Below are 13,753 nucleotides of genomic sequence, written 5' to 3' on the forward strand. Positions count from 1 at the left end.
CATTGTACCTCTCAATTTCTTCTGATTCTCATGAGCCTAAGCTTTCAACAAGATTTAGTTGTTAATTGATATTAAATCCCTGAAAAAGTGAGAAAATCAAAACCATTTGTATATATTTATTTGATTGATATATTGTATGATTCCATCTGGTTAAAAATATTCATGGGTGACTCTTTGTGAGAAGACAAAAGAGGTTTTTAGAGAATGTGTGTGAGAGAGTTTGCATGGGTGTATCTTGACATGGAGAGAAGAACATATCAAATAGATGCTGTAGATTTTGTTTTGTTAATCTATGGTGGTGTTAGAATAAATAAAAGAGTTGATCGATAGATTCGAGAATAGGAATAAGAATCAAACACAAGAATGAAGATCAAAGTAGTGTTGAATGATTAAAAAGTACTGCCTCGGAAGAGCTCGATAAAGAACTGCTACTGTAGAGTCAGCGTAGCGTTACAAGATATTGTCTAGTTTGTTAGAAAACATGGTGCATGCATGCACTATAAATGCTTAAACCCTAGCACAAAATAGAACTTGGTGGACAAGCCTAGTACATAAAAAAAGAACTATTTACAATACAAAACAATATTGACACAACACTTAAATACCCAACAATCTACCCATTTGTGTTAATAAGGGAAGAGACTCTTCATGGTTGTAGATGCTTTTGAACTTCAAAATTTTTAGGCATTGTTCTTAGCAAGGTCTTGTAAACCGAATGTACCAGTTAATCATATCCAAGAAACACTTTTTGTCCCTATCAGAGTTTGCTTTGCATTGACCCATAAACTCCAAGTTATATTGCAGGCAGCGAGTCGAGTAAAGATGTTTATCCGAAAGGTAGAGGCAGACTCTGTGATAATCAGCATCAAACCTTTCTTTGATTGGAAATGTCATACACCAACCATCTTTCCGAATCGTCCCCAACTTCATCTTCTCAAAGTCTTTCGGAGCTTCCGTTGGCAACGCAAATGGCTTCTTTCGGAGCATTGTTGCTATATCTATATCTATCTTTCCTATCTCTTGGATAGACGACATCAACATCCTCTTGAGATATGCCACTAATGGTTCATATTTCTGTTCATCTTTGAGTAAGAGACGAGGAAGAGATATCCAGTCATAGGGATTCAGGCACAAAATTTTTACGAGTGTGAATTCAAAGAGAGAACTCGGAACACCCGAGCGACCTTGAAACGAGCGTTTGCAAACCTCTCAATTTCAATCGGCCCCGAAACCTTCATAACAATTATCTTCTTTGAGCTTCAGGTTTCATATTGAGGATTAATATGCTTTGGATAGAATGAAAAGAGCATTTAATCAGTACGGTTTTCAAAAAAAGGCAAATTCGCAACAATTTCAAACCAATGAAACTGGAAGGCTTTTGGAGTAATTGGCAGATTGAGTTGTGAATCAGAAGAGTTATCCACATCAAAATATGTAAAGGTTCTAGCCAATACTTGCTCGGATTGTCAATTGCTTCACTTATTATACACTCCAAAGTCCACAGAGGAAAGATAAGCTTATGGGATTCCAAAGTGATTTGAGCTTCTCAAATAGCCTTTTCTTATTCTCCAGCCTCTCTAGCGATATACAAATTGTTGTCAACTTCTGCATCACGATTCTTGCGCTTAGGCTCTGTAGTTTCGTCTTCTTCTTCCTCATCATCATCATCATCATTCACAACTTTTTTTTACCCTTCGAACCCGAAGCTACATTACCCTTTGGTTCATTTGTCTTGGGCTTTTGTTCAGTTTTTGCATTAGAACCAGTGGACTGTTCAGCACCAGAAGATTTACCTTTGTTCTCTCCCTTGTTTTGGAGGTATGTTCGAATCCAAAACACCCTCAAGCCTATTGAGCATCGCGAAAACATGCCTAAGTTTAGCAGCCAGGTGCTTCCTGACAGTGATAAGGATCAGAGAATCATGAGTTTTAATGATACTAGAGAGCAAGGCATTCACGTCGACAATCCAACTCTTCATCACAAAATTTTCCGATAAGAGCTCATCAATTTGCTTATTAGCATGAGTAGCTTGACGAATAAGACTTTAACCTTATCTATTTTTTATGGTGAGCTCATTCATTATTTTGTTTTCAAGAGCCAATTCTTCATGTAGTTTTTCAATCTTGGAAGAGATGGAGGTTTGATGCTCTGTATGAGCAGTTTGAATATTGGTACGAACCTTCTTAAGAGCAGCTTTCTCGGTTTTGAGTGTGGCACAAAGGCTGGTAATCACTTGGTTGACATTGGTTGTGTTAGTCTCAAAGGACGTTCGAAAGTCACCCATGAAGGTTTTGACAACATAAAGTAGTTTATTGACATTTTTGGTCACCTCTTTGCAAATTGTGGCTGAATCTTCAACTGCTTTGTTGGTTTTGTCTACATTCGCAGTGTGCTCCTTGGTTAGGGTGTTAATAAAAGCTTTGATTGTCTCCTAGGAATAATCGTTGTTGGTTGAGGCTTTGGAGGGCTCAAACAGTGAATCTAGCTTCTCGTTGATTGCTTTCAGTTGCCCTTTAGTGAGTGGAGCGTCATCATCCCTTTCAGCTTGATCATGGAAAGGACTGTAGTGGAAGTCTGCAAAATCATCCTGATTGTCACCAGATATAGTGTCTGGATCATCTTCGCGTAGAGGTGAGATGGGATGCAAATCATGACCAAGAGTAAAACCTGAAGCATCTTCCCCCGTATCAGATACGTTGGCATAAACTGGAGGTGTGCTCGTAATGGCTGTTGTTGATTCTGTAAACAGGGGAGTATAGTGTGCGAAAGTAGCTTGAGTTTGTGAAACACCGATAGAGATAGGTGGGCAAGGAGCTATTGTGATTGGAGTGGAGATAGTAGAGGTGGGTGAAGGAACATAGAAATCCTAGAAAAAATCATATGTGATTGGAACAAAAGTAGGCATTGGGAATGTTACCTCAGGATTGGTAGTAATAGGCTTTGAAACCATTGGATGTGAAGTCTCATAAGTTTCATCGGTTTCATGTTGAACTTGCTCCGGAATATCTGAGATGATGTTTGACTCCGAATCTTCATGATCATTTGGCGTTCGAGTTCGTGGCTTGCAAGCAACTCGCTTCACCTTCTTCTTCGGAGTCTGGGCAGGTTCGAAGTGTCCTGCTTTAGTTCTTTTCTATTCCGCCCTTCTTTTGTTTATTAGCCTTGTCGTGAACCTTTCGTATTTCATAGGTATTTGATCGAGGACCAGAAGGCGGTAGACTGCGATAAGATTGGATAAGTTCACTTGCAGCTGGTACATTACGAAGCATTGACTCCGGGATAGATCCGATGAACGAAAACTGTGAAGTGTCTGACAAAATTATGTTGGTGGTGTGAAAAACTTGAAGACTCACTATGCTCGAACCCTCAATCACTGGAATGTTGTAGCGATTGATAGTCTTATAAACCATAATAGTAAAAAACGCACATAAGAGATCTCATTGTGCCTTGCTATAGACAGCGTGCTCTAAACAAGTTGAACCCATATAAAGATCCATAATCGAGATTGACGCCTGAGTAAACGCCATACATGAGTTTGAGAAACAACTTACTTGCAGAATCTAATCATGTTACCCTCTCAAAAAAGCTTTTGAAGATTAGGCTAAACACCACGTTCCACATAGGCGAGAGGTTAGGTTTCTTGAATTTTGAGATGACAGCCAAAGACTCCTTATACCCCATTTGATAAAGCATCTCCAAAATACCAAAGTTGGAGATGGATTCTGGATCGAATAGGTCATGAACTTAAGGAAGACCCAGTAGGCTAATAAACCATGACTTAGTGATGTGGGTTTTCTTGGTCCCAATTTCAAAGTTAATGCTCTCTTCCCCTAATTGGTAGCTTGCAGTTGAGTATGCCTTAGACAGATGAACCAAGGGAACGATCTCAGTCTTGGTTAGAGCAATAACCAATGGAGAATAGCATAAACATTCGATTATAGGTTGAATAAAGGTGTCGTACTTGGTAGGTTCAAGGTCCAGAATGGGATTCTGCTTATTCTTGATGTTAAGCAGTGCTGATTGTGCCATTTGCTCTCTGTTTGAAGGGGTTTCAGAAGAAGCTGTCGTTTTTGCTTGGTAAAGAAGAAGATAAACAGTAGAGAGAGAAATCATTGGCTAAATTTTGAATGCTTTTGAGAGTGGTAATGAATAATGAAGCGTCAAAATCCTTTTATATGGTATTCCAGGAGAGAGAAAAACCAACGTTTGGCGCTTCAATTTCCTGAAAAAGCGCCTGAAAAAGCATGACAGGTTGGCGTGTTTCAGGCATATTTCAAATGTCGTCACTAACAACGTGATATCATGAATAGTTTGAATTTTTCATGCATCATGATCACAATCTTATCCCTTAAGTTTTGTCGTTTCGTATGTACCCTTTTGCAGCGGATCAACATTTCCTATACTTTGAATGTGAAAGTAAGTACTACGAACCGGACTTTTTGAAAATCACAAGGATCTTCATGGGAGAGTGTGCCAAAGATAAAGAAATAAAGAAAGTTATCTAAGGGATTCTAGCGATGTTAATAAAGACTTGAAACAGTTAGATCCAGGGAAACGATCTCTTCCTTCAGAGTCAAGAGAGACTTGGAAGTGTCTGTGTGGAGTCCTGTTGAATTACGAACATCTGTTTAATGAGAAATAGTGAAAGGCATCTTTTCATTAGGGCTTAAGGGTGGCTTCATCTTCAAACGAGCTCCAAAACTTGACATAAGTACGAATGTTCAGATGAAATACTTGTTTGAACAATGTAGTCATAAGAACAAGTATGCTTTAGTGTAATTTGACTGGTTGAATAATATGGAAATATCAAGAAAAATCAAAACTGGATCTTTTCTGAAAAATGTCTTAGGTTTAGAACATTTCATTAAGATATCGCAAAAATGAAAAAGAGATTCCAAGGTACTAACCACAAATGTGGTTTTTCATCAATTCGAGGGTGATTAATCTAGAACATGTTACCTGTTCACCGTTAATTCCTAAATTGGTGTTGGATTTTGGGATTCATTCAATTTGTAGTGATAATGAATTTAAGATCATTAACATAGAATTTGTGTAACCATAAACCTCAGTGGTAAAATCCGAGAGACTCAAGGGTTACATTCATGAATGCAAAAGTGATGGAGAAACATTACAGATGGTTCCGCACATAAATATACCTCTGCTATACGAAAGTGACCAAGTAGTCAACTCTTAACTCAATATGAGAAGAGTAAGGTAGCTCAACATATTATGCAAATAAACAGCCTAATTGGGAGGAATCGATTAGTATTATCGATTCATTAAGACTTCAATATAGAGTCTTAGAGGCTTCAGACTACATGCAACAACATGCTTCTAGGGACACTTAACTAGTGCATAGATTTGGAATTGATACCTGTCCCATCATTTAGAACTGAGAGTATTGATGAATATGTCCCTTCAGCCTTGCTCAATTATCTAATATTTTTGGTATTTTATAATTTGATGAAAAGTAATAAGAAATAAAAACAAAGAAAATATTTTTGTATTTTGAGTTTTCTGAAAAAAGAAATAAAAACAGAAACAATGAAAATATTTTTTGAAATTTTGATTTTTTGAAAAAGAAATAAAAATAGAAAAATAAGAATATAATATGCAAAAGGTGTTCGGTTTTGAGCAATGTAACACTTCCTAAGTGTGCATGCAACCCTAATAAACCTTGGATCTATGTTTGTCTAAATACATGCAAAATAATAATTTTCCACGGTTCATAACCTACCTAACATGGCATGGGGTACTTTTAAACATAAAAGAATTAGATGAGATTACATACCTTTTTGATGAGTTTGATTCTTAAGGAGTTTGAGGGCCAAGCACCAATAGTGTGAATGCCTCAAATGGAATCACAAATCACCACAAACTCTTGGAAAACTTTGAGAGAGTGTATACACACTATAATTTCGGCCATACACAAACACACACACTAGTGACTATTTCATGCAACAAAAGCATGCTTATATAGTGTACATGATTAGGGTGAAACCCTAATAACCCATGACCTTTCTTTTTCCAAGGATCCATGGGTTAAAAGCTCCATGGATCATCCATGGACTTCCATACAAGCCTAGCCCATTAACAAATGAGTGTTAGCCCACACCATATAAAACCAATAGCCCACAATCTAATTAGTCTTCCTTTTAATCTCTAAATTAATTCGTAATTAATTTAAGACTAAGACTAATTATATAATATGACTTCATATTAATATATTATAACTTATAATATATTAATAATCATATGTGTATTACTCTCATAAAATTATCCATAAATAGTTCGGGTGAAGTGCAACCCAAATGGACCATACCGAGTCGGGTCAAGTATATACCAAATAAGTTATGGACTTAGACACCTTATCCAACAGACTCCCACTTGGATAAGTCTAATAACTGTATTTGCCTATATTACGTCAGGAACCAACCAACAATCGTAGCTCTCGAAAACTCTGTTGAACTATGAAGCGTCATTTTAAGATAAGTGATCATACAATCCTCTGTTCTCATGATTTCAGCCGGACAAACACATGGAACTATGTCTTGCTTATTGTCTGGCAGTTGTTTCTCAATTTCCGATTTGTTTGACAAAGAACTCAACTGAACACATCAATTTAATTTTGACCGGGCCCGATACATGGGTCAACACAAAATCATCGAGGGGCCCAGATATCGCTTCTATTTCTAGAAGGAACAGATAAACTTCGACTCATATGCTTGTTCTACTACTTGTTGAATTGTACACAAAGGCACGTTTTATAACATCAAGTTACTGATGCGTTTACGTGCAATCAATGTCATATGTAACAACTCATATCTCTAGGTTTCAAGACTTATATGATATTACCGTCTCACGATCACTCGAGATAAATTCCATGAAGTGATACAAGTGAGCGTGGGTTTATTCCAATACTCATAACTTATGAGTACTCATGAACATTGTAGCAACCATTGCCATGTCTAAACACTTTTATCCATCTACAAACCCAATTCATGACAATCTTGATTCATACCTACTTCCGACGTACGACCGATTGTGGAGGTTTGAATAAATTAATTATTCTGGAAGTCAAAACATGCAAAGCTGAAACAATTGTAAATAATTGACAATGATAGCAACTCGTTACTCATAAATAAATCACAATTTTATTCATCATCAAATGTCGATTACATTTTACAAGTTTCAGAGAATCTATCTAATTTGTAAAACTAAGAACGTCCCTCAGCCTGATGCGCCTCTCATGCTGAAAATGCTTAGCCCTCGTCAGTCCCTTTGTAAGGGGATCCGCAGGGTTCTCATCTGACGATATCCTCTTTGCCACGAGGAGTCCTTCTTCTATCTTGTGTCGTATGAAGTGATATTTTCTGTCAATGTGTCGAGATCTTCCATGATCTCTTGGTTCTTTAGCTAAAGCAACCGCACTATTGTTGTTACAGAAAATTTCCATAGGCTCCTTAATAGCTGGCACAAATCCAAGGTCTCCGATGAAGTTCTTCAGCCATATCACCTCGTTTGCTGCTTCACTCGCTGCTTTATACTCTGTTTCACAAGTCGAATCAGCGACTGTCTCCTGATTGGAACTCTTCCAAGAGATTGCCCCTCCGTTTAAGGTAAAGACCCAGCCCGACTGAGAGCGAAAGTTATCCCTATCAGTCTGAAAACTAGCATCACTATACCCTAATACTCTCAAGTCATCACTCCCACCAAGGGTAAGGATCCAATCCTTAGTCCTCCGTAGGTACTTGAGAATGTTCTTTACCGTAGTCCAATGAGCCTTGCCAGGGTTCCCCTGATACCTGCTGACCATGCTCAAAGCAAAGGCCACATCAGGGCGGGTACAAGTCATAGCATACATGATCGATCCAACAGCGGAAGCATATGGTAATTGGCTCATCTCAGCTATCTCTGCCTCTGTACTCGGACTCTGAGTCTTACTCAGCTTGGTATTGCTTTGGATTGGTAAATCTCCTTTCTTGGAATTCTGCATGTTGAACCTTTTCAACACCTTATCCAAGTAGGTACTCTGACTAAGTCCAATTAGTCTTTTACTCCTTTCTCTTAATATCCTTATCCCTAGGATATAGGCAACTTCCCCTAGGTCCTTCATAGCAAAGCACTTCCCAAGCCAGGACTTAACCTCCTGCAAGGTTGGGATGTCGTTTCCTATAAGTAGTATGTCATCCACATACAGTACCAAGAAGCTAACTATACTCCTATTAGCTCTAACATACACGCAAGACTCATCTTCACTTCCCAAGAAGCCAAACTCTTTGACCTTCTCATCGAAACAAAGATTCCAGCTACGAGATGCTTGTTTTAATCCATAAATGAATTTCTCAAGCATGTGTACTCTATTAGGGTACTCTGCACTGACAAAACCCTCTGGCTGATTCATGTACACATCCTCAACCAACTTTCCATTAAGAAAAGCGGTTTTGATATCCATTTGCCATATTTCATAATCATGAAATGCAACAATGGCTAGCATAACCCTAATAGACTTAATCTTTGCTACCGGCGAGAAGGTTTCATCATAATCAATACCCTGAGTTTGAGTAAAACCCTTCGCAACCAGTCTAGCCTTATAAGTATGCACTTTTCCTTCCATTTCGGTCTTCTTCTTGAAGATCCATTTGCACCCGACTGTTTTACGGCCTGGTACATTCTCAACCAAGTTCCAAACTTGATTGTCATACACGGATTGTATCTCGCTGTCCATAGCCTCCTTCCACTTAGCAGACTCCGGGCCTGCCATGGCTTCCTTAACACTTCTAGGTTCATCCAAATTTACCAGTGTACTATCACTGATAAATGTATCACCTTCTGTAGTAATATGAAGCCATAAGTTCCTAACCTGTGTGGAACGCCTTGGTGTTATAGACTCATCAGCTGGCACAACAAGAGTTTCCTCCTCAGGTTGATTGCTAGTGTTTGAGGTTCCTTCACCAATTAATTATTGGATTTCTTCAAGATCAATTTGCCTCCCACTGTCTCCTTGTCTTATAAATTCTCTCTCACGAAATACCCCTCTTCTTGCTACAAAGACCACATTCTCACCGGGTCTGTAAAAGAGGTAGCCGCAGGATTTCTGTGGGTAGCCGATGAAAATACACCTTTCACTTCAGGGTTCGAGCTTATCATGAGTTTCACGCCTCACGAAAGCTTCGCAACCCTAAATTTTGATGTGGTCCAAATTGGGAACCTTCCCAGTCCACATCTCATGAAGTGTTTTGGTAACCTTCTTTGTAGGGACTAGATTAAGGATATGGGCGGCAGTCTCTAAGGCATACCCCCAAAAAGAGATTGGTAGCGAAGCTCGACTCATCATAGAGCGAAACATGTCTAACAAGGTTCGATTACGCCTCTCAGCTACAACATTTAGCTGTGGTGTCCTGGGAGGAGTCAATTGTGAGACAATCCCACACTCCTTAAGATAGTCAAGGAACTCGATACTAAGATACTCACCACCTCGATCGGATCGAAGCATCTTAATGTTCCTGCCCAATTGATTTTCTACTTCCTGTTTGAATTCCTTAAACCTTTCAAATGTTTCTGACTTATGTTTGATTAAGTAGACATACCCATATCTACTAAAATCATCAATAAAAGTCACATAATAGCGATTAACATCCCTTGTGGCGGTTTTGAATGGTCCACGTACATCAGTATGTATTAGGTCCAACAAACCCTCACCCCTTTCACAAGTTCCAGTGAAGGGTGATTTTGTCATCTTTCCAAGTAGACAAGACTCACAACTATCATTCGATTTAAGGTCGAATGACTCCAAGACTCCACTCTTTTGGAGTTGGCCTATGCGTTTCTTGTTTACATGTCCAAGACGACAATGCCACAATGATGCTTTATCTAGGCTAGTAGAAGAATCAATATACAACACATTATTTCCTAAGTTGTCTACAATCGACACAGTTTCATACACACCATCACAAGGTAATGCTTTAAAATAAAACACGTTATTAAAGAAAGCATTAATACCACCACATTCATTATCAAACGAAAAGGTAAAACCTTGTTTGTACAAAGCATGAAAGGAAATAATATTCCTCGCCATTTCAGACGAGTACACACATTTATTCAAGTCTAATTTTAACCCATTATTTAGCAACAAAGTATAAACTCCAATCTTGGAAAAAGGTGAAGCCTTCCTATTCCCCATGATCAAGTTTATTTTCCTGTGCTCCACATCCTCACTTCTTCTTAGGCCCTACAAATTAGAACATATGTGAATACCACATCCTGTATCAAGCACCCAAGAGTTAGAATATGGTGAGTTATTAGACAATATTGTGTAAATACCTGCGTGGGTGGGTTTCACTTTCCCATCCTTCAGTTCCTGCAAGTATTTAGGGCAGTTTCGCTTCCAGTGCCCCTTGTCCTGGCAATAGTAGCAATTAGCATCCTTGGGAATGGCAGAAGGAGTGAGATAACCGCTCTTGGTCCTTGATGAGGAGCCTTCAAGATACTTTCCCTTGGTACCCTTCGAAGGGTGCTTCCTCTTTTTCCCTTTGCCTTGCCCGATAGCTAAAATAGGGGTAGATGTTGGAGTAGGAGTAGTTGAGGCAACAACCGCCTTGCCCTTAAGACCGGTTTCAGCGGTCTTCAAGAGTCCTTGAAGTTTGCTAAGGGTAACTTCCTCCTTGTTCATATGATATGTCATACGAAAATGGTCATAACAAGAAGGTAAGGATTGCAAAATGATGTCAATTGCCAACTCCTCAGGGAAGTTCACATTCAGCTTCAGCAAATGGTCCACATACCTTTGCATCTTTTGAATGTGGGCCATGACGGATTCACTGTCCTTTATGCGGGTTGTTATTATGGAGGAGATTATTTCATACCGCTCCTGACGAGCACTCTGATGGTACCTTTCCATTAGGTCTTGGTGCATCTCAAAAGGGTAGAAGTCCTCATAGGACTTTTGGAGCTCGGCTGTCATCGTGGCCATCATGATGCATGCCACCTTAGTAGCATCTCTCTCATGTGTCCTGAATTCAGCGATCTCCTCAGGAGTAGCAGTAGACTCATCAAGCTCTTTTAACTCCTTATCGAGGACATATTCCTTGTCCTCATAGCGAGTTACCATCCTGATGTTCCTGATCCAGTCCATAAAGTTGGAACCATCAATGATGACTCTCCCACAAAGATTCATGAGAGAGAAAGAACCAGTTGGGTTAGTGCCCGAAGCATTAGTGTTGGAAGACATCTGAAAGAAGAAAGCAAGTTTAGATTAGATATATAGAGTCCTTAATAAGACACCCAAATGTAATATTAAGGCTAGGATCCAATCACAATATATTATACTTAGAAGAGGGATGTCGTAATCTAAGTAATAATATATATGAAAGGTAGGTGAATGACAATTCACCAATTTCCGCCATGAAAAACAAAATGAATTATTAGGTTTTACTTGGATTTGAAATTCCTAGATTCTTTTGAGATTCATTGAACTTTTCAATGGCATGTTTCAATCTCGATTGTGCCCTTCAAGTTTTGTGACTGGGATGTCGAGGATCACAAAACAAGGTGTGAATAACCATGCTAATTCACTTGGTACCCTTAATATTATCACCTAATCAATGTGCTGGTTAACCACACACGCTCTATTGATCTATAACAAACATTAAGTCACCCTTCATGATCCTTACTAGTCCAAGTTAGTGTGCCGGTTAACCACACAAGCTCCACCAACGACTTGGTAAGGTACAAAGTGTGAATTCCATGGACTAGCACCATGTTCACATTTTTCCTAAAGTAACTAAGATTGGGAATAAATTAAAAGATTTAGTTAAGTCCTTATCTTACCCATTCGGCTAACAACCCTCCACCAGTCAAGCAAGCAGTGGGTGAGAGTGGACACCCATTAAGTTGTCATTTTATAGTCAACAACCTTATACCCACCTTATAGACCGGCTTCGTGAATGAGGCCTACTAACGGTAAAACGACTTGTTCTTATACATATATATAATAATTAACCATTAATGTTATAAATAGTATAAGTGTTGAATTTTAACTTTTAAAACTCTAAGTGTTGGAATTAAAGTTTATTAAAGTGTGTGAAACTTTTCCAAATTCCAAAACTTGAGGGCAAGTTTTGTAACTCTTCAAAACTTTTCATTTCATAACTTATGAATTAAAGGTTCATAAAATGAAGACTCTTCATTTTATGTAACTTATGTGTTTTTAATGTGTGTTAAAGAAAAGTGACCTTTGGATATCCATAACTTGAGGACAAATTATGGACTCCATTAAAACACATAAATGATCAAGAATTAATCCTAAACAATTCTATAAATTATTCCTATCATCTTCTAAATTCATAAGAACATGAACATCAAAATTTCAAGAAACATAAACACATATAAGACATGAAATTTTTATATGAGCCATTGTAAATGGATTAGAACAACCATTACACTAACTAAAATAAGTTTTAAAACATCAAAATAGTTTAGGGTAAAGTTTCTAGTCCATTTCCAGTAGAAAAAGTCGAAAATTTGCATTCTGAACCTTCTACTCGCCGAGTGCACGAACCTACTCGGCGAGTAGGATGAATTTTGCCTTGGACTCGGCGAGTCCCCCCATGGACTCGGCGAGTCCATCATGCAGACAACAAAAATTTCGACTTTTTTCACTATTTTGCATCAAGTATCAAACAAGCAAGCCTAGTCTCTGATACCACTGTTGGGTTTTGAGCAATCTAACACTTCCTAAGTGTGCATGCAACCCTAATAAACCTTGGATCTATGTTTGTCTAAATACATGCAAAATAATAATTTTCCAAGGTTCATAACCTATCTAACATGGCATGGGGTACTTTTAAACATAAAAGAATTAGATGAGATTACATACCTTTTTGATGAGTTTGATTCTTAAGGAGTTTGAGGGCCAAACACCAATAGTGTGAATGCCTCAAATGGAATCACAAATCACCACAAACTCTTGGAACACTTTGAGAGAGTATATACACACTATAATTTCAGCCACACACAAACACACACACTAGTGACTATTTCATGCAACAAAAGCATGCTTATATAGTGTACATGATTAGGGTGAAACCCTAATAACCCATGACCTTTCCTTTTCCAAGGATCCATGGGTTAAAAGCTCCATGGATCATCCATGGACTTCCATACAAGACTAGCCCATTAACAAATGATTGTTAGCCCACACCATATAAAACCAATAGCCCACAATCTAATTAGTCTTCCTTTTAATCTCTAAATTAATTCGTAATTAATTTAAGACTAAGACTAATTAAATAACATGACTTCATATTAATATATTATAACTTATAATATATTAATAATCATATGTGTATTACTCTCATAAAATTATCCATAAATAGTTCGGGTGAAGTGCAACCCAAATGGACCATGCCGGGTCGGGTCAAGTATATACCAAATAAGTTATGGACTTAGACACTTTATCCAACAAAAGGATACACAAAGCTCCGAACCTCCGAATAAATAGTGAATTGCGAGTCACTGCGAGCATTCACAACAATTCACAGGATGATCAACTGACTGCGAGTCACTGCGAGCATTATCACCAATTCGCAGGTGAACCAAAACTATATGAGTGCGAAGGTGGTTTCTGAACTGATTCAGCCTCTATCATTCCTAAGCCTTGAAGAATGTGATTGAAGGTTCTTTCAGATAAGGCATTCATAAAGATGTCGGTCAGTTGATCAGCGGATCTAACAAAGTGTATCTCCACATTTCA

This window comes from Lactuca saligna, chromosome 4, assembly GCF_052625555.1.
Source record: "Lactuca saligna cultivar CGN05327 chromosome 4, ASM5262555v1, whole genome shotgun sequence".
Taxonomy (NCBI): domain Eukaryota; kingdom Viridiplantae; phylum Streptophyta; class Magnoliopsida; order Asterales; family Asteraceae; genus Lactuca; species Lactuca saligna.